The 21,652-nt window shown below is 34.6% G+C and overlaps 1 long non-coding RNA gene across 1 annotated transcript in view; it reads left to right on the plus strand.

The window, feature by feature from the left end:
- LOC137660236 (uncharacterized) overlaps positions 1–21,652 on the plus strand; it is a 315,543-nt gene that overhangs the window by 92,826 nt on the left and 201,065 nt on the right. The window contains exon 3 of the long non-coding RNA XR_011047659.1: positions 19,508–19,580. This is a non-coding gene — a long non-coding RNA (uncharacterized lncRNA). The remainder of the gene's footprint in view (positions 1–19,507; positions 19,581–21,652) is intronic.

The following is a 21,652-nucleotide window of genomic DNA, read 5'->3' on the forward strand; positions in this document are numbered from 1 at the left end:
TTTCATTAGAAATGATTCCTGTCTCAGTGGCATTTATCTTGCTGGTGAGCCTCTCAATGGCTTAGATTTTCATTCTTACTTCAGTACTGCACACTGCCAGTAGCTGTGCTATGTTGGACATCAATATGGGGAAGCAAAATGCATAGATTAAGTTTTATACTGTAATTTTACTAAAAAGTAGATTGTCACAATAGGCAATCAAGTTTGGCTGCTACACGTTACGAGAGTGCTGGATTGTTTCTCTCAGGCAGAATCTGGATGGAAGGAGGCAGCTCGGCTCTATTCATATAGCTTGTTTAGTTCGTCAAATTAGGCTCTGGTTGCTGATTGGCACTCGTGGGCAGAGTCCATACTGTGTATTTGATAGAGCTATTCTCCCATTGGCTGAGGCACTCGCCAGGAGTAGCTCCATCACAGTCAGGCTGTTTTTCCACTCATGACCATCAAAGCTGAGAGGAGTATGGGCCTCAGTTGGTCTGGGTGGAGCTCCCTATGGGGCGTGCTGATTGGCTAATGCACTTCCTGAGTGGGCCTCAGAGTCATGCGAGCTGTACTGTCACCCAAATTCCAGATCCGGAGAGTCCTGAGCTGCTGTCTGAATGGTTGGAACACTCGCCAGGTGAGTCTAAGTTGCAGGTATTCTGCTGGGCCACTGATTGTCGTCGTCTTCGTCAATGTTAGTGAGTCATCAGGTATTGTTCCTTTGGCAGGAGGAGGTACATCTCTTGTTTTGTGTTAACATTTGGCTTCTCTTGCTGGATGAGCAGAGACTCCAGGATCCTGAGCCCTCTGCTGTCCCAAGCACTCCCAATGATCTCGGTATTCTTGATGATATCCCCATGTATGACATTCTTGTTTTGCGCAAGGAGTTGGTGCATCTTAATGACTCCCTATTGAACATGGCATGACAATCTTTTAGAAAGTCTCATCGTTGTCATTTCAATATAACACCCTGTCATGCACGGACTGGTCATTGGTAAGAATAAACTATGTTGGACTAAAGAAAGTCATGCTCAGAAGGTGCTGGGTTGTTTTTCGTGATGAGGGTCTAGGCCTCATGGTCTGGTAGTAGATAATCGGATTGATGTCATTGTCCTCTTGAACAGGCGTGACATTGTTCTTGATAATGTCCTTCATAGCCTTTTCGTCCTGCTGGTATTGTTTGTGCATAATGCCTTTGTAGCACAAGTAGTACAAGCATGAAATATGAGATAAAGAATGGAGAAGTATTGATTTAAATAGGCGTAGATGATGATGATGAGTACAGGTTGACTCTAGAGGTCATGTTCTTGCTGCTGGGCTGGGTCTCGTACCAGTTGTCCATAGCATGTTTGACCTCGCGATTGATCTGCCTGTTGAAGTAAACATTGTTCTTGAGGACCTGGGTAATCCTGTCCACCTCATTGTGGATCTCTGTACAAGAAGAACAATGGGAAAGGGCCCGACAAACGCAATATCTGATTCGCTGTCACTCTTCAAACCAAGTATTAGGTTCGTGGCCATCGTTTAGACAGTGATGCAGTATCAAAACCACGCTCAGGAGTTGAGACTGGAACATCCAGGAAGGAATGACGGCCATTATCATGATATTGTAGAATGAATCTAAGGGAACTGCATTCCTCGAAGGTCCTACGTAGTTCATTGAGGGTTGAGAAGAGATATGTACTAAGACAGCCCCTTTTACTACCCACCGAGGGCACAAATCCATACTTTGCTATCTTTTTTTGCCTTTTACCATACTTTGCACTCAATTTTTAGCCTTCTATCATACTTTGCACTCAAATTTTAGCTTTCTACCATACCTCACACTTGATTTGTAGCTTTCTACCATACCTCATACTTGATTTTTAGCCATCTACTATACCTCACACTCAATTTTTAGCCTTCTACCATACCTTGCAATCAATCTTTAGCCTTCTACTATACCTCGCTCTCAGTTTTTAGCCTTCTCCTGGCCCTCAAATTTTTAGCCATCTACCATACCTTGCACCCAATTTTTAACCTTCTACCATACCCCGCACTAAATTTTTAGCCTTCTACCATACATCGCACTAAATTTATAGCCTTTTACCATACCTCGTATCCAATTTTTAGCTGTCTGCCAAACCTCGCTCTCAATTTTTAACCTTCTACCATACCTTGCGCTCAATTTTTTTCCGTCTACCATATCTCGCACTCAATTTATAGCCGTCTACCATACCTCGCATTCAATTTTTAGCTATCTACCATACCTCGCTTTCAATTTTTAACCTTCTACCATACTTGGCATTCAATTTTTACCCGGTCTACCATACCTCGCATTCAATTTTTACCCGTCTACCATACCTCGCATTCAATTTTTAACCTTTTACCATACCTCGCATTCAATTTTTAGCCATCTACCATACCTCGCTTTCAATTTTTAACCTTCTACCATACCTCGCATTCAATTTTTACCCGTCTACCATACCTCGCATTCAATTTTTACCCGTCTACCATACCTCGCATTCAATTTTTAACCTTCTACCATACCTCGCATTCATTTTTTACCCGTCTACCATACCTCGCATTCAATTTTTAACCTTCTACCATACCTCACATTCAATTTCTACCTGTCTACCATACCTCGCATTCAATTTTTAACCTTCTACCATACCTCGCATTCAATTTCTACCCGTCTACCATACCTTGCATTCAATTTTTAACCTTCTACCATACCTCGCATTCAATTTTTAACCTTCTACCATACCTCGCATTCAATTTTTAACCTTCTACCATACCTCGCACTCGATGTTTAGCCTTCTACCATACCTCGCATTCAATTTTTAACCTTCTACCATACCTCGCACTCGATGTTTAGCCTTCTACCATACCTCGCATTCAATTTTTAACCTTTTACCATACCTCGCACTCGATTTTTAGCCTTCTACCATACCTCGCACTCAATTTTTAGCAGTACCATACCTCACGCTCAATTTTTAATCTTCTACCATACCTCACGCGTAAAAGAACTATGGCAATGCTATTGCTTGCAATGTTTAAACATATCAAAAGTACTAGTAACATGCTCGGATTAAACATTTCAGATTTTATCTTCTTAATTTCTTTTGGAATTTCCTTGGTTAAGTGATATACGATTTTGAGATATAGGGATTTCACTTCACTGTGTTGTCCTGTACACTGTTGTAATTTATTGCTGTATCAAGGTACAAAATCATGGAAATCAAATTTGCTCTGAAAATTTTTCATTATGAGAGAGAGAGAGAGAGAGAGAGAGAGAGAGAGAGAGAGAGAGAGAGAGAGAGAGAGAGAGAGAGAGAGAGAGAGAGAGAGGTTTTTATTTAGGCTCGAACTTGCTGAGAGAGAGAGAGAGAGAGAGAGAGAGAGAGAGAGAGAGAGAGAGGTAAGCAGGTGATCTTTGCCATACCAACCAAAATTCGTCCTAGTCAAAAGAAGAACTCTCACGCCTACGGGCGAGTTTATTTCATAATTTTAATGGGCTCACCGGCCATTTTAACATGAATGAAAGTGGAAGCTATTAGGTTCTGGGCTTTCCCTTAACATTAAAAATAGTTACATCTGAAAATATAGAACTTCTCAATATGTTACGGTCTAGTTTTGAAAAGACATGAAACCAGACCTTCAATTATAATAGTACTTATTTCCTTAAGTGAATGTTTTTAAATTAAGCATATATATTACATGTAAATATGCATATTTAGTATATGATATCATTGCACAATGGACGTACGGGCAAAATGTAACCGAAAAGCATAAATTTTATCATATACGGTGTATCTGGACCTCAGTGCAACTTTAGAAATTAAACCCCTTGCGTTCTATGCATATTTTTTCCAGAGAGAGAGAGAGAGAGAGAGAGAGAGATAGGTAGTCTTTGTTCAAAACTATATGTTGATAGTTAATAAGGTGTCATTTCTTATCAATTGAATAATGCACTCCTAAAGATGTTCATGCCTTTAGACACAAAACTAAAATTTTTGCTTGAACGCCCACAAGTAACTGATTTTGAAGTTCAATTCCATAAAACTAAAGGGAAATTATTTGAAGCGTTATAATTCAGCTGGTTCTTGATCTTGAAACGTTTTGCGAGAATTCGAACAAAAATCTCTAGTCTATCCTCCTTTTCATAAGTTTTCAGTTTTGTGGGTCGGCAGGATTTCAATGGCCATTTTAGTGACTAAATTGATTATCCCTTCCCTTAAAGCGAGCTTAAGTTCAAATACCACTATTTCTGCAGTATACTGACCTTTCTAATCATTCTTCAAATACACTTTCATCGCCGTTTTAAATCCTTATAAGAAAACACTTTTGCTAGATCTAATTGGTTTTAAGATATTTACAGCAAGAGCCCGTTCTGGCCTTAGGACAGAAATCACACAAAGCGTATACGTGTCCCATGTCAACGGATAATGAGACATCGGAATAGGTTTTTTTTTATTTCACTTTATTACAAAAAGGTTCGTGAATACACTGTGTACAGCCAATACTCTCAGGTGAGTACCTTGTCTAACGATCGCTCAAATGGTACTGACTAACCCTCGGCAAGCAAGATGCAATCTTGCTTTATCAACATGCTTAATTGTTAGGTTTTGTGGAATTCTCCACTGTGATGGAAATATACTGTCAAACACATCACCTTATGTTTCTAGGGATACGTCACGTATAACAGAGTTCAGTGTTCGTGCCCTCCAATTTATGACACTCGTAGTACTCTTAAAAAGTTCATTAAACTCACTATATAAAACACATATTTTGCATACAAGGATTAGGACATACGTCCACATGGTAATTGAGTGCTATAGTTATATGCTTTCAATTTGGTTTATTTCTGAGTTGCTGAGGCCCGCAGGCAGTTAGCACATGAAATCCAAAAACGGAACAAATAACTCAATCAATCAATCTCAGAAAGTCACTATGCTATAATGTACGGAAAAAAACGAATGTACTGTTCCTTCGTATGTTATCTATCAATAATTTTCTAAAAGTATATTGTTAATTTTACAATGCCAGAATCCTAAAAAACTTCGACGGTTATTTTTCTCTTATTTCTTTATTTTCTACGTTGTAACTGAGGTTGGTTTTTGCTGCTGTACACAAAGAGGTCCTTTTGCAAGCGCGATCTTTCCCACAGTGGCAGTCCATAATTAACGATAATGTGTAAAAAAAAAAAAAAAAAAGGTGAGGTCTGCTGTGGACGTTGGGTTTTGGGCAAAACCAACCGAGGCTATCGTCGCCTACTTGTTATGCGTGAATATTCAACAATGGGAAAGAAAATAAATAAAGTGTTCGAGGGATTTTTAGTTTTTTGTGGGGGGTGGGTTTCGTTATTTATATATTGATTTCTCTATTATTATTATTATTATTATTATTATTATTATATTATTATTATTATAATTATTATAATTATTATTATAATTATTATAATTATTAATATAATTATTATTATAATTATTAAATTATTATTATAATTATTAAATTATTATTTATATTTATTATTATTATTATTATTATTATTATTATTAGTTAAGCTACAGCCCTAGTTGAAAAAGCAAGATGCTATAAGCCAAGGGCTCCAACAGGGAAAAATAGCCCAGTGAGGAAAGGAAATAAAGACACTTATTTCCAGTCTAAATAAATAAATAAGAATGATTTATTTTGTGGTTGTAATGAGTTGATAAGGAACCCAATTACATAGCCTGTTTAATTTAATGTTTGCGAAACGTAAATGGCTTACCGGTAATGAACCTCCATTTTACAGTTCCAATATATCAAATAATAAAAATAAACAATATATTTTATATTTTGTAATTAAGGAAACATTCTCGTACATTTGTCGTTTTTACGAGACATAACTTTCTGAGAAGCCAAATTGTACGATTGTTGACTCTTTCTTACCCACGGTTACCAGGCTCTGGAACTCTTCTTCCTCCGTATTCCCCGACGCCCTTAACCTCTCATCTTTTTTTTTTTAATGTTATATGGCATCAAATTTCCTCTCCCAACGGCCTCTTTCGATGTTAAAAATAACAAAAGTTAACCTTTCAAAATATGTCGCGTGGCTTACATATCTCGCATACATTTACTCAGACCCGCCAATGAGAGAGAGAGAGAGAGAGAGAGAGAGAGAGAGAGAGAGAGAGAGAGAGAGAGAGAGAGAGATCTTAAGGTGTCTTACCCGGTTGCTATTAACCATAAGAATTAAAAATGTCCTTAATCACGACTGTATTGGACTTTATAGCTCCTTGTGCAGAGTAATATGCAAGGCACTGTGTCATTTCGCTGTGTCTCGTGATTTTCCGTAATCTTTCGTAAGCCAGATTTAACTAATTGGGGAAGGTTTCATTATAAATTCAAATGCAAGAAATATAATTTATATATCGATTTTTGCGTTATATAATGCTTTTAAATCATCATGATAATTCATTTTTTACTTATGGATATTTGTAAATGATCAAAAGAATTGCTGGTCGATGTTTAAAGGAAATAGCTGGTGATTACTGGAAAGATTTCCAAATCTTAACGTTCACAGGGAGGTCTCATTCCTACTTCTTCCTCCCCTCCCCAACCTTTGGTCCTCTACTGGGGAGAGAACATTAATACCTAACACTGCCGGCAGCGGCAAGGCTGTCATCTCTCTCTCTCTCTCTCTCTCTCTCTCTCTCTCTCTCCTCTCTCTCTCTCTCTCTCTCTCTCTCTCTCTCTCTCTCTCTCTCTCTCTCTCTCTCTCTCTCTCTCTTTGATATCACGTTATTATCTGACTCTGAAAAAACTACTTTTACGTCTTAAATTTTTACCCGAATTTTGCTTCAGTACCTAATTATCATTTTTCAGAATTTTGTATTTTTTTTTCCATTCTTCATTTCATGTTTTGGTCTCTTGTTTTGTTCTATCTCTCACTTTATATAAGCACCTAGTTTTTAGAATTTGTTTTACTATTATATTCTTATTGCATCATATACTAGTTTTTGTTTAATATCCAATTATATACATATTTTGTTTTTCCAAACATTTTTCTATGTAAAGCCATTTCGAGAACTTTGAAGATGTTTATCTGATATCACAATAGAGTTACAGTATATATGCATTTTTATATTCATCTGTTGAGTATTTTTTTTTTGTGAAAATTATTTTATCCTTCAAAGATAATAAAAATCATCATATATCACCGACCATTCCCAGTCCAGACTACAGTGTTAGAATAGACTCTTTCAATGTAGTTATGAAAATCATTATATATTAGCGAGCATTCCCATACAGTGTTGAAATTGAGTCTTTCAATGTAGTTATGAAAATCATTATATATTTGCGAGCATTCCCAGTCCAGACTACAGTGTTAGAATTGACTCTTTCAATGTAGTTATGAAAATCATTATATATTCGCAAGCATTCCCAGTCCAGACAACAGTGTTAGAATTGACTCTTTCAATATAGTTATGAAACTCATTATATATCCACGAGCATTCCCAGTCCAGACTACAGTGTTAGAATAGAGTCTTTCAATGTAGTTATGAAAATCATTTTATATTTGCGAGCATTCCCAGTCCAGACAACAGTGTTAGAATTGACTCTTTCAATATAGTTATGAAACTCATTATATATCCACGAGCATTCCCAGTCCAGACTACAGTGTTAGAATAGAGTCTTTCAATGTAGTTATGAAAATCATTTTATATTTGCGAGCATTCCCAGTCCAGACAACAGTGTTAGAATTGACTCTTTCAATATAGTTATGAAACTCATTATATATCCACGAGCATTCCCAGTCCAGACTACAGTGTTAGAATAGAGTCTTTCAATGTAGTTATGAAAATCATTTTATATTTGCGAGCATTCCCAGTCCAGACAACAGTGTTAGAATTGACTCTTTCAATATAGTTATGAAACTCATTATATATCCACGAGCATTCCCAGTCCAGACTACAGTGTTAGAATAGAGTCTTTCAATGTAGTTATGAAAATCATTTTATATTTGCGAGCATTCCCAGTCCAAACGACAGTGTTAGAATTGAGTCTTTCAATGTAGTTATTAAAAGGCAGTCCAGACTACTGTGTTAGAATTTAATCTTTCAATGTTGATATGAAAATCATCATATATTAGCGAGCATTCCCAGTCCAGAGTATAGTGTTAGAATTGAGTCTTTCAATGTAGTTATAAAAATCATTTTATATTCGCAACCATTCCCAGTCCAGACTACAATGTTTGAAGTGAGTCTTTCAATATAGATATGACAATCATTATATATTAGCGAGCATTCCCAATCCAGACTACAATGTTAGAATTGAGTCTTTCAATGTAGTTATGAAAATCATTATATAATGGCGAGCATTCCTAGTTCAGACTACAGTGTCAGAATTGAGTCTTTCAATGTAGATATGAAAATCATTATATATTAGCGAGCATTCCCAGTTCAGCATACATTGTTAGAATTGAGTCTTTCAATGTAGTTATGAAAATCATTATATAATGGTGTGCATTCCTAGACCAGACTACATTGTTAGAATTGAGTCTTTCAATGTAGATATGAAAATCATAGTTTAGCGAGCATTCCCAGTTCAGCCTACAGTGTTAGAATTGAGTCTTTCAATGTAGTTATGAAAATCATTATATAATAGCGAGCATTCCCAGTCCATACTACAGTGTTAGAATCGAGTCTTTCAATGTAGTTATGAAAATCATTATATAATGGTGTGCATTCCTAGACCAGACTACAGTGTTGGAATTGAGTCTTTCAATGTAGATATGAAAATCATTATATATTAGCGAGCATTCCCAGTCCAGACTACATTGTTAGAATTGAGTCTTTCAATGTAGTTATGAAAATCATTATATATAAGCGAGCATTCCCAGTCCAGACTACAGTGTTAGAATTGAGTCTTTCAATGTAGTTATGAAAATCATTATATAATAGCGAGCATTCCCAGTCCATACTACAGTGTTGGAATTGAGTCTTTCAATGTAGATATGAAAATCATTATATATTAGCGAGCATTCCCAGTCCAGACTACATTGTTAGAATTGAGTCTTTCAATGTAGTTATGAAAATCATTATATATAAGCGAGCATTCCCAGTCCAGACTACAGTGTTAGAATTGAGTCTTTCAATGTAGTTATGAAAATCATTATATATTAGCGAGCATTCACAGTCCAGACTACAGTGTTAGAATTGAGTCTTTCAATGTAGTTATGAAAATCATTATATATAAGCGAGCATTCCCAGTCCAGACTACAGTGTTAGAATCGAGTCTTTCAATGTAGTTATGAAAATCATTATATATTAGCAAGCATTCCCAGTCCAGACTACAGTGTTACTATTGAGTCTTTCAATGTAGTTATGAAAATCATTATATATTAGCGAGCATTCCCAGTCCAGACTACAGTGTTACTATTGAGTCTTTCAATGTAGTTATGAAAATCATTATATATTAGCGAGCATTCACAGTCCAGACTACAGTGTTAGAATAGTCTTTCAATGTAGTTATGAAAATCATTATATATTAGCGAGCATTCACAGTCCAGACTACAGTGTTAGAATAGAATCTTTCAGTGTAGTTATGAAAATCATTATACATTCGCGAGCATTCCCAATTCAGACTACAGTGTTAGAATAGAATCTTTCAGTGTAGTTATGAAAATCATTATACATTCGCGAGCATTCCCAATTCAGACTACACTGTTAGAATAGAATCTTTCAGTGTAGTTATGAAAATCATTATACATTCGCGAGCATTCCCAATTCAGACTACACTGTTAGAATAGAATCTTTCAGTGTAGTTATGAAAATCATTATACATTCGCGAGCATTCCCAATTCAGACTACACTGTTAGAATAGAATCTTTCAGTGTAGTTATGAAAATCATTATATATAAGCGAGCATTCCCAGTCCAGACTACAGTGTTACTATTGAGTCTTTCAATGTAGTTATGAAAATCATTATATATTAGCAAGCATTCCCAGTCCAGACTACAGTGTTACTATTGAGTCTTTCAATGTAGTTATGAAAATCATTATATATTAGCGAGCATTCACAGTCCAGACTACAGTGTTAGAATAGTCTTTCAATGTAGTTATGAAAATCATTATATATTAGCGAGCATTCACAGTCCAGACTACAGTGTTAGAATAGAATCTTTCAGTGTAGTTATGAAAATCATTATACATTCGCGAGCATTCCCAATTCAGACTACAGTGTTAGAATAGAATCTTTCAGTGTAGTTATGAAAATCATTATACATTCGCGAGCATTCCCAATTCAGACTACACTGTTAGAATAGAATCTTTCAGTGTAGTTATGAAAATCATTATATATAAGCGAGCATTCCCAGTCCAGACTACAGTGTTAGAATCGAGTCTTTCAATGTAGTTATGAAAATCATTATATATTAGCAAGCATTCCCAGTCCAGACTACAGTGTTACTATTGAGTCTTTCAATGTAGTTATGAAAATCATTATATATTAGCTAGCATTCACAGTCCAGACTACAGTGTTAGAATAGAGTCTTTCAATGTAGTTATGAAAATCATTATATATTAGCGAGCATTCACAGTCCAGACTACAGTGTTAGAATAGAGTCTTTCAATGTAGTTATGAAAATCATTATATATTAGCCAGCATTCCCAGTCCAGACTACAGTGTTACTATTGAGTCTTTCAATGTAGTTATGAAAATCATTATATATTAGCGAGCATTCACAGTCCAGACTACAGTGTTAGAATAGAGTCTTTCAATGTAGTTATGAAAATCATTATATATTAGCGAGCATTCACAGTCCAGACTACAGTGTTAGAATAGAGTCTTTCAGTGTAGTTATGAAAGTCATTATATATTAGCGAGCATTCACAGTCCAGACTACAGTGTTAGAATAGAATCTTTCAGTGTAGTTATGAAAATCATTATACATTCGCGAGCATTCCCAATTCAGATTACACTGTTAGAATAGAATCTTTCAGTGTATTTATGAAAATCATTATATATTAGCGAGCATTCCCAGTCCAGACTACAGTGTTAGAATAGAGTCTTTCAATGTAGTTATGAAAATCATTATATATTAGCGAGCATTCACAGTCCAGACTACAGTGTTAGAATAGAGTCTTTCAATGTAGTTATGAAAATCATTATATATTAGCAAGCATTCCCAGTCCAGACTACAGTGTTAGAATAGAATCTTTCAGTGTAGTTATGAAAATCATTATACATTCGCGAGCATTCCCAGTCCAGACTACAGTGTTAGAATAGAGTCTTTCAATGTAGTTATGAAAATCATTATATATTAGCGAGCATTCACAGTCCAGACTACAGTGTTAGAATAGAGTCTTTCAATGTAGTTATGAAAATCATTATATATTAGCAAGCATTCCCAGTCCAGACTACAGTGTTAGAATAGAATCTTTCAGTGTAGTTATGAAAATCATTATACATTCGCGAGCATTCCCAGTCCAGACTACAGTGTTAGAATAGAGTCTTTCAGTGTAGTTATGAAAATCATTATATATAAGCGAGCATTCCCAGTCCAGACTACAGTGTTAGAATCGAGTCTTTCAATGTAGTTATGAAAATCATTATATATTAGCAAGCATTCCCAGTCCAGACTACAGTGTTACTATTGAGTCTTTCAATGTAGTTATGAAAATCATTATATATTAGCGAGCATTCACAGTCCAGACTACAGTGTTAGAATCGAGTCTTTCAATGTAGTTATGAAAATCATTATATATTAGCAAGCATTCCCAGTCCAGACTACAGTGTTACTATTGAGTCTTTCAATGTAGTTATGAAAATCATTATATATTAGCAAGCATTCCCAGTCCAGACTACAGTGTTACTATTGAGTCTTTCAATGTAGTTATGAAAATCATTATATATTAGCAAGCATTCCCAGTCCAGACTACAGTGTTAGAATAGTCTTTCAATGTAGTTATGAAAATCATTATATATTAGCAAGCATTCCCAGTCCAGACTACAGTGTTAGAATAGAATCTTTCAATGTAGTTATGAAAAACATTATACATTCGCGAGCATTCCCAATTCAGACTACACTGTTAGAATAGAATCTTTCAGTGTAGTTATGAAAATCATTATATATAAGCGAGCATTCCCAGTCCAGACTACAGTGTTAGAATCGAGTCTTTCAATGTAGTTATGAAAATCATTATATATTAGCAAGCATTCCCTGTCCAGACTACAGTGTTACTATTGAGTCTTTCAATGTAGTTATGAAAATCATTATATATTAGCGAGCATTCACAGTCCAGACTACAGTGTTACTATTGAATCTTTCAATGTAGTTATGAAAATCATTATATATTAGCGAGCATTCACAGTCCAGACTACAGTGTTAGAATCGAGTCTTTCAATGTAGTTATGAAAATCATTATATATTAGCGAGCATTCACAGTCCAGACTACAGTGTTACTATTGAATCTTTCAATGTAGTTATGAAAATCATTATATATTAGCGAGCATTCACAGTCCAGACTACACTGTTAGAATAGAATCTTTCAGTGTAGTTATGAAAATCATTATATATAAGCGAGCATTCCCAGTCCAGACTACAGTGTTAGAATCGAGTCTTTCAATGTAGTTATGAAAATCATTATATATTAGCAAGCATTCCCAGTCCAGACTACAGTGTTACTATTGAGTCTTTCAATGTAGTTATGAAAATCATTATATATTAGCGAGCATTCACAGTCCAGACTACAGTGTTAGAATAGAGTCTTTCAATGTAGTTATGAAAATCATTATATATTAGCGAGCATTCACAGTCCAGACTACAGTGTTAGAATAGAATCTTTCAGTGTAGTTATGAAAATCATTATACATTCGCGAGCATTCTCAATTCAGACTACACTGTTAGAATAGAATCTTTCAATGTAGTTATGAAAATCATTATACATTCGCGAGCATTCCCAATTCAGACTACACTCTTAGAATAGAATCTTTCAATGTAGTTATGAAAATCATTATATATTAGCGAGCATTCACAGTCCAGACTACAGTGTTAGAATAGAATCTTTCAGTGTAGTTATGAAAATCATTATACATTCGCGAGCATTCTCAATTCAGACTACAGTGTTAGAATAGAGTCTTTCAATGTAGTTATGAAAATCATTATATATTAGCGAGCATTCTCAGTTCAGACTACAGTGTTAGAATAGAATCTTTCAATGTAGTTATGAAAATCATTATACATTCGCGAGCATTCTCAATTCAGACTACAGTGTTAGAATAGAGTCTTTCAATGTAGTTATGAAAATCATTATATATTAGCGAGCATTCTCAGTCCAGACTACAGTGTTAGAATAGAATCTTTCAATGTAGTTATGAAAATCATTATACATTCGCGAGCATTCCCAATTCAGACTACACTCTTAGAATAGAATCTTTCAATGTAGTTATGAAAATCATTATATATTAGCGAGCATTCACAGTCCAGACTACAGTGTTAGAATAGAATCTTTCAGTGTAGTTATGAAAATCATTATACATTCGCGAGCATTCTCAATTCAGACTACAGTGTTAGAATAGAGTCTTTCAATGTAGTTATGAAAATCATTATATATTAGCGAGCATTCTCAGTTCAGACTACAGTGTTAGAATAGAATCTTTCAATGTAGTTATGAAAATCATTATACATTCGCGAGCATTCTCAATTCAGACTACAGTGTTAGAATAGAGTCTTTCAATGTAGTTATGAAAATCATTATATATTAGCGAGCATTCTCAGTCCAGACTACAGTGTTAGAATAGAATCTTTCAATGTAGTTATGAAAATCATTATACATTCGCGAGCATTCCCAATTCAGACTACAGTGTTAGAATAGAGTCTTTCAATGTAGTTATGAAAATCATTATACATTCGCGAGCATTCTCAATTCAGACTACAGTGTTAGAATAGAGTCTTTCAATGTAGTTATGAAAATCATTAGTTATTAGCGAGCATTCTCAGTCCAGACTACAGTGTTAGAATTGAGTCGTTCAATGTAGATATGAAAATCATTATATATTAGCGAGCATTCCCAGTTCAGCCTACAGTGTTAGAATTAAGTCTTTCAATGTAGTTATGAAATTCATTATATAATGGTGTGCATTCCTAGACCAGACTACAGTGTTAGAATTGAGTCTTTCAATGTAGATATGAAAATCATTATATATTAGCGAGCATTCCCAGTTCAGACTACATTGTTAGAATTGAGTCTTTCAATTTAGTTATTAAAATCATTATATATTAGCGAGCATTCCCAGTCCAGACTACAGTGTTACTATTGAGTCTTTCAATGTAGTTATGAAAATCATTATATATTAGCGAGCATTCCCAGTCCAGACTACAGTGTTAGAATTGAGTCTTTCAATGTAGTTACGAGCATCATTATTTATTAGCGAGCATTCTCATACAGTGTTAGAATTGAATCTTTCAATGTAGTTCTTCTTCTGTCCAGTTTTGACATCCTGTTCAAGTTTAGTTTTTTTCCGGCCCTTTTATTCTATTCAAATTCATATATTTGTATCTGACCCTTCATTCGAAGTTAAGCCTCATTTCTTGCGAGTGTTGTAATTCCGAAGTAGGCAATTATTGTACACTTAAAAAATCCGTAATTTTAATTGGAAATTGGCCGTAAAAATATATTGTTTTCAGCCGTATTACAATAAAATACAGGCGACCGTAATTTTTACCCTACTCAGTTATCTTTTACGGGTTGGTGACCATAATATCACTCCTTTACGTCAATATATCAGTTTTTAAAACGGTGAATGACTGGCAACATTTATTCAAGGATTTTTACCGTTTTTACAGGAAATTTTTAAGTATATCAACACACTGCGGTGCACTGTAGGCAGTACTTGAGAGCCATTGCAGTTGCAATGACTATTCAACATTATACTTTAGCTCCTGTTTTATTTCTTTCACCATGCACCCCTGCCCAAAACGGCACGCCAGGCCAGGCCCCAATGCCAGGCCAGTCCAGGCCCCAATGCCAGGCCAGTCCAGGCCCCAATGCCAGGCCAGTCTTCATTGTTTAGTCTATATATGAAATATATATATATATATATATATATATATATATATATATATATATATATATACACAGTGTATATCTATATTAAACTTGTTTTTTATCTTAAGATTTGTGTATTTTTTATTCATTACTTTTCATATAGTATATTCATTTCAATATTTCCTTTCCTTACTAGCGTATTTTTTCCATGTTGGAGTCCTTGGGTTTGTAGCAACCGGCTTTTTAAACTAGGGTTGTAGTTTCGATAGTAATAAGTATAATAATAATGATGGTTATGATATGGTCTAAATTGATGACACAATTAAACTTCATTCAAAGTCAATTTGACCATTATTTGGTTCTCGATAGTTTTATGCAAATAACATTTTGCTTACGTCTGTACAGATTTTCATTTCTCTTAGTTTTAACCTCTTTTGATGAAAAGCAGATTTTATAACTGCCATGTGGCTTTGCATTCTACGAGAGAGAGAGAGAGAGAGAGAGAGAGAGAGAGAGAGAGAGAGAGAGAGAGAATATCTAAGCTTCAAATAAATATTGAAATTAAATGAAAGTACATTATCTAGAATTAATATTCTTATTGGATCTTTACTGCAAGACTCAAAGCGGATCTCTGAAGGCTGAGAAGATACCCAGTTTCTAAAACACGTGTTCCTCGGATCCCTTGGGAAGTACAGTTGGACACAGGAAATCCTGGCACACCTTGTTCTGAGGAAATGTTCCCTGTCACATCCTTACTGTACGGCGAGTTCCTCTTTGTAGCCCTGACCACCACCTCTTCTATATCCCTTACACTAGCTGCTTGGCTACCCACCGCTCACCTTGGAGCGAGGTGTGCCAGGAATTCATGTGTCCAACTGTACCTGAAGGTGAACTTTCAACTAAACCAATTTGGGTTACAAACATTTACTACTTTAATATCAATTTTTGATGGTGATTTTGCGGTACAAGTCCATAAATCATATCAGTCAATGTCTTATCTCGCTACTAAAAATCAGCCATCCGTCCATTATACTCATTCGAAAGAAAAAAAAAGAATAAAAGTTGGTTCGATATGTCGAAGCCCCACTCGAACCCTCTCTCTGAAATTGTTCTCTTCCCCCGTTCCTCCAACCAGAAAGTCATTATCTTGGAGGCTAATGATCAAGTGCCACTCGTAGCCGACCTCTTCGAGTCCATTCACCATCATTTAGCAGTCAAAGTTGTCCTCGTAAGTGACAGATGTTGTGCATCTCGGTGTGTGGGGATCCTCCGCCGGTTAAGGGCCATCGCATCTGTCACTCGAGTATCAGTTCATAGAAAACGGGGGATCTTTTGAAGCGCTTCCATCGGCGCTCTCGAGGTCTGCAGATGGCAAACCTTGATTGTTTTGATGAGAGAGAGAGAGAGAGAGAGAGAGAGAGAGAGAGAGAGAGAGAGAGAGAGAGAGAGAGAGAGAGAGAATTTGCCTATGATATATGGGAGGGGGCGAGAAAAAAGGTTTTAGTTTTGAATAAGTTATTTTAAAGGCTCGTTTTATATATGAATTTGATTTTCTTTGTAAATAGTTCCTCCTGTATTTTTGCATTTATTTTAAAGAAAATTCTTTTATTATAGAATAGAATTACGGACACACACGAGGATCTCTTAATGATTTGAATAAGGAATAAAGAACCATATCATTTATACTTACTGGAAAGGAATTTGTAAAATTCAATTGCTTAATTAGCTCTCAATTAGATACTAGAACAAGTAAGCTCTACTTGTACACTAAAAGATGTATATGATTATACCAATGTTTTGTTATGCAAGAAATTAACTAAAAATCGTTAAATGTATGGCCGTTGTTCATTTTCATATTTAAAGTCTTACACCCATTGTCACGTTTTATTAGATGCAAGTGAAATATCTCATTTTTAACCTAATTGAAATGAAACATTTCCGGTTTTTTTTTTGCCATGATTTTCCAGTTTTATCGCCATTATTGACATGATTTCCAGTTTTATGACCATAATTGACATGATTTTCCAGTTTTTTGCCAAAATTTACATGATTTTCCAGTTTTTTTTTTTTTTTTGCCAAAATTGACATGATTTTCCTGTTTAATTGCCTTAATTGATATGAACTTTCAGTTTTATGACCCTAATTGATATGATTTTCCAGTTTTATGACCTTAATTGATATGATTTTCCAGTTTTATTACTCTTAATTGATATGATTATCTAGTTTTATTGCCAGAATTAACCCGATTTCCAGTTTTATGACCATAATTCACACGATTTTCCAGTTTATTGCCAAAATTGACAAGATTTTTCAGTTTTGTTGCCATAATTGATGTGATTTTCCAGTTTTATGACCCTAATTGATATGATTTTCCAGTTTTATGACCCTAATTAATATGATTTTCCAGTTTTATTGCCATAATTGATCTGATTTCCAGTTTTATGACCATAATTGATCTGATTTCCAGTTTTATGACCATAATTGACACGATTTTCCAGATTTTTGCCAAATTTGACAAGATTTTCCAGTTTTATTGCCATATTAAACATGCTTTTCCAATTTAATGACCCAAATTGATATTATTTTCCAGTTTTATTACCCTACTCGATAATTTTTTTTTCCAGTTTTATGACCATCATTGACGTGATTTTCCAGTTTATCATAATTGACCAGATTTCAAGTTTTATCACCATAATTGACAGGATTTTTCAGTTTTATTGCCATAATTGACACGATTTTCTAGTTTTATAGCCGTAATTGACTTGATCTTCCAGTTTTATGACCTTAATTGACATAATTTTCCAATTTTATGACCCTAATTGACATGATTTTCCAGTTATATGACTCCAATTGACATGATTTTCTAGTTTTATAACCCTAATTGACAATATTTTCCAATTTTATTGCCACAATTTTAATATAACTCAAAGGAGTTCTCATTGTCAAATGCCTCCAGACGGACACCTGATTATTTATGTTGATATGAAAAATTTCATTCTTTCCACAACCCACCTTGTTTTGATATCGTTCTCTTGGACATTCCATCAATCAACAACCAATTCCATAAGTAGAAAAGTTATTATCCGGATGTGCTATCAGGACACATTAATGATACGCAAGGAAGGTTAGTGGTCTTGATCTACACTGTTATGAAATTGCCTTAAAAAACGGTAAAAATCCTGGAATAAATGTTGCCAGGCATTTACCGTTTATAACTGAAATATTGACTTAAAGGAGTGATTTTACGGTCACTAATCCGTAAAAGATAATAACAAAGTATGGTAAAGTTGCGGTCCATTGTATTTTACTGAAATACGGCTGAGAACCGTATATTTTTACGGAGAATTTCCGATTAAAATTCCCCTTTTTTTTATTTTTTTTTTATTTACACCTAGTGCTTGGAACATTTACTCACTGTCTTTAAAAGATAGACTGGACAGAAACATTTGTCACTTGTAAATAACTCAGCCGAGGAGAACCAGTCATATTTATGATAAATATTTATTACTGATATGTCGGAAATTTAGTTGTACAATTGCACCATAAAGTATTTGATTAGTTCCATCAAATAAGATCCGAACGCTATATTTCATAAGTAATGCAAAATATAGTAGCGCAATCGTACCTAAATTGGGTTATATATGAAAATTATATTTTCATTAGTTTGGTGATAATTTTCTCATATTGAATAAATCTATCCTTGATTCCGTTCGAATGATTTTCCTATCTGTATTATTTTGAAACTCAAAACTATTTTTGTTGGCTATTTAGGTTCAGTAGAAACTCGGCATAGCGATTTGTTGCTAGCTTTTATTTTTAAAAAATGTGGTACTTTAAAATTTGTTTTAATATATGATTTAATTTATTTAATCAGTAAAAGGTCGTTACCGGCCACTAGTTCAAACTAGTGTACTTTAAGGTCAAGTATCATCATCATCATCATCATTATTGTTGTTGTTGTGGTGTTGGTTGTAGTTGTTGTGGATTAACAGTACAGGACCACTTCAAACTAATCCACTAATCCAAATTGGCGCAACTTGTGTTAATTACAATTATCATCACTATCGGAACACGTGAAAATTACACAAAATTATATTTTCAATACTAATTATCTTGTTCCTAACCTATACATGTTTGAATAAAATGTCCCGAGATTAATTTTATAATCTAGGCTATGGAAATTGATAGAACTCAATTTTTTGTCTAATATTTAAAAATAGACTCAGGTGCTAAAGACAAAATTGGGAAAACTATATAATATGTGCTTTGGTTAAGTAATCAAAGTCTAATGTGAATTTGTAAGAGTATCCCATGAAATTATTTCCGTTTTCTTTAAAGCGTGAATTTGTGAGAGTATACCATGAAATTATTTCCGTTTTCTTTAAAGCTTGAGAGAGAAAATAAATAACACACACGTTATCGTATTAATATATAGATTATTAGTCTTATTATTAGTTTTGATATCATTATTATGATCGGTATTATAACCATTAATGTTATTTTGTTAACAGGAGAGCACCAACTAACTCACCAGTTATCAAGACCCACATATAGCGATAGTGATAGAAAATCCTCTATTCAAAGGTAAGCTGTAATTTAAGACTTCATTTAGTTTTGGCTAAATCTTTGTAGAGGAATAAGGTTCGTTTTAGGCTAAGTTACTTTTTCTGTTTTGATTTTAGATTTATTGTATTGTATATGTTAATAACGTATTCATGTGCAGTGTTCTCTGTATATATATATAGTATGGTATTTATATCGTTGAAACATGAGGTTATTTTTAGGATTACCCTTCTACATTATATAACTATTGTAACTATGTATCATATGTTTTATATGTGAGAGGTTCATATATATATATATATATATATATATATATATACATATATATAATACATATATGTATGTATATCTATCTCTATCTATCTATCTATCTATATATATATATATATATATATATATATATATATATATATATATATATTCCACTTCCTAATAAGGCAGGTGTTCTTGGAGTCGATGACCATCGTTGTCGCGACGCTATTTTCTTCAAATAGAATCCTCTGGTGATGTTCTTGTCGAAGTAAATTCTATTTGAAGTAATTTCAAATTCAGCATGATCCCAATCACCTCGATTACCTTAAGCATTTCAACGTCTGATTAGTCTGATTACATAAACAAACCAATCAATCAATGAGCTGCTTTTAAAGTCATTTGAGTAATGCAACACTTAGTCCATCTGTACCTCCAATTTTTATTCCAGTGGTATTGTATTTGGAAGTCCAGGAGTATGTTACATTCATTTATCTGGTCTAAGACCATATATATGAATACTAACGTGACTATTATAGAAATTAGATAAGATGAGAGTTCAGAGAACAATTGGGAGTGAATGAATGATGACATGAAAATTAATAAAAATTAACTAACCCTAATTGCATTATAATTAAGAAACAGTAAATTATCCATAAATTTTAATTATTACAATTCTTGAGAAGTTTTTCGTATTCTGCTGTCTTCCTTGTATTACCATAGGTACTGTCACGAATTCTGTCTCCCTCTCATTATAGAAAACGGGAAAATTCTCACTCCCTCTCATTACAAAAAACGGGAAATTCTCTCTCCTCATTATCGAAAACGGGAAAATTCCAAAGTATGAACGTACCTGGAAATAAAGTTAGGACCATATGGTCCAAGAACATATTTACAAATACCTATAATTAGTGATAGTTTTGGCCAAACGGTAAGGTTTTCAATGCGTTATATAAAGGTTTAAAGGTCGCTCATGAATAGCAAAGGCAAGGGAGAATGACATTGCCCCTAGAGACTGACCTCATATACATATGTTGAGTACTCAACCCCCCTCTCTACTCAAGCTAGGTCCAGGGAGAGCCAGGCAATGGCTGCTGATGACTCGGCGGGTAGACCTATAATAGGCTCCCCAAATCCTCCATCCTTAGTTCGCAAGGGTGGCGAGGGCGCAAATATAACAAGGATCTTTGGAGCATTAGCGGGCTCGAACTCCCGTCCTGCATATCGGTCGACAGGGCCGTTTCTTTTCATGCTAATACTGATTGCTTTTAGCGGGTTCGATTCCCGTGTCTCTTGGTTGAATTTTGACATCCATGTTGGATTTCGACATCTATGTTGGATTTTGACATCCATGTTGGATTTCGACATCCATGTTGGATTTCGACGTCCATGTTGGATTTCGACATCTATGTTGGATTTTGACATCCATGTTGGATTTTGACATTCATGTTGGATTTTGACATCCTTGTTGGATTTCGACATCCATGTTGGATTTCGACATCCATGTTGGATTTCGACATCCTTGTTGGATTTCGACATCCATGTTGGATTTCGACATCTCTGTTGGCTGGCGACATCCATGTTGGATTTCGACGTCCATGTTGAATTTAGAATGTTTGTAGGCTTAAGGAATTCAGAGTCAAAGTAGCTGTAGTTTTCTTATGAACAGGGTCACTATTCCCATGTATGTCCGCTACGAATTTGAATAGAATTTTTAAAAAATGGTGCAAGAAAGTATGAACATAGCTTGAAATTTAGCTTCACTTATATATGATTAACTTCTCTAATTATACATACTTCTGGTTTTACTTTGCCATGAAAATGACCCGTATCACAATGTTGCC

This window comes from Palaemon carinicauda, chromosome 20 (genome assembly GCF_036898095.1).
Source record: "Palaemon carinicauda isolate YSFRI2023 chromosome 20, ASM3689809v2, whole genome shotgun sequence".
NCBI lineage: Eukaryota > Metazoa > Arthropoda > Malacostraca > Decapoda > Palaemonidae > Palaemon > Palaemon carinicauda.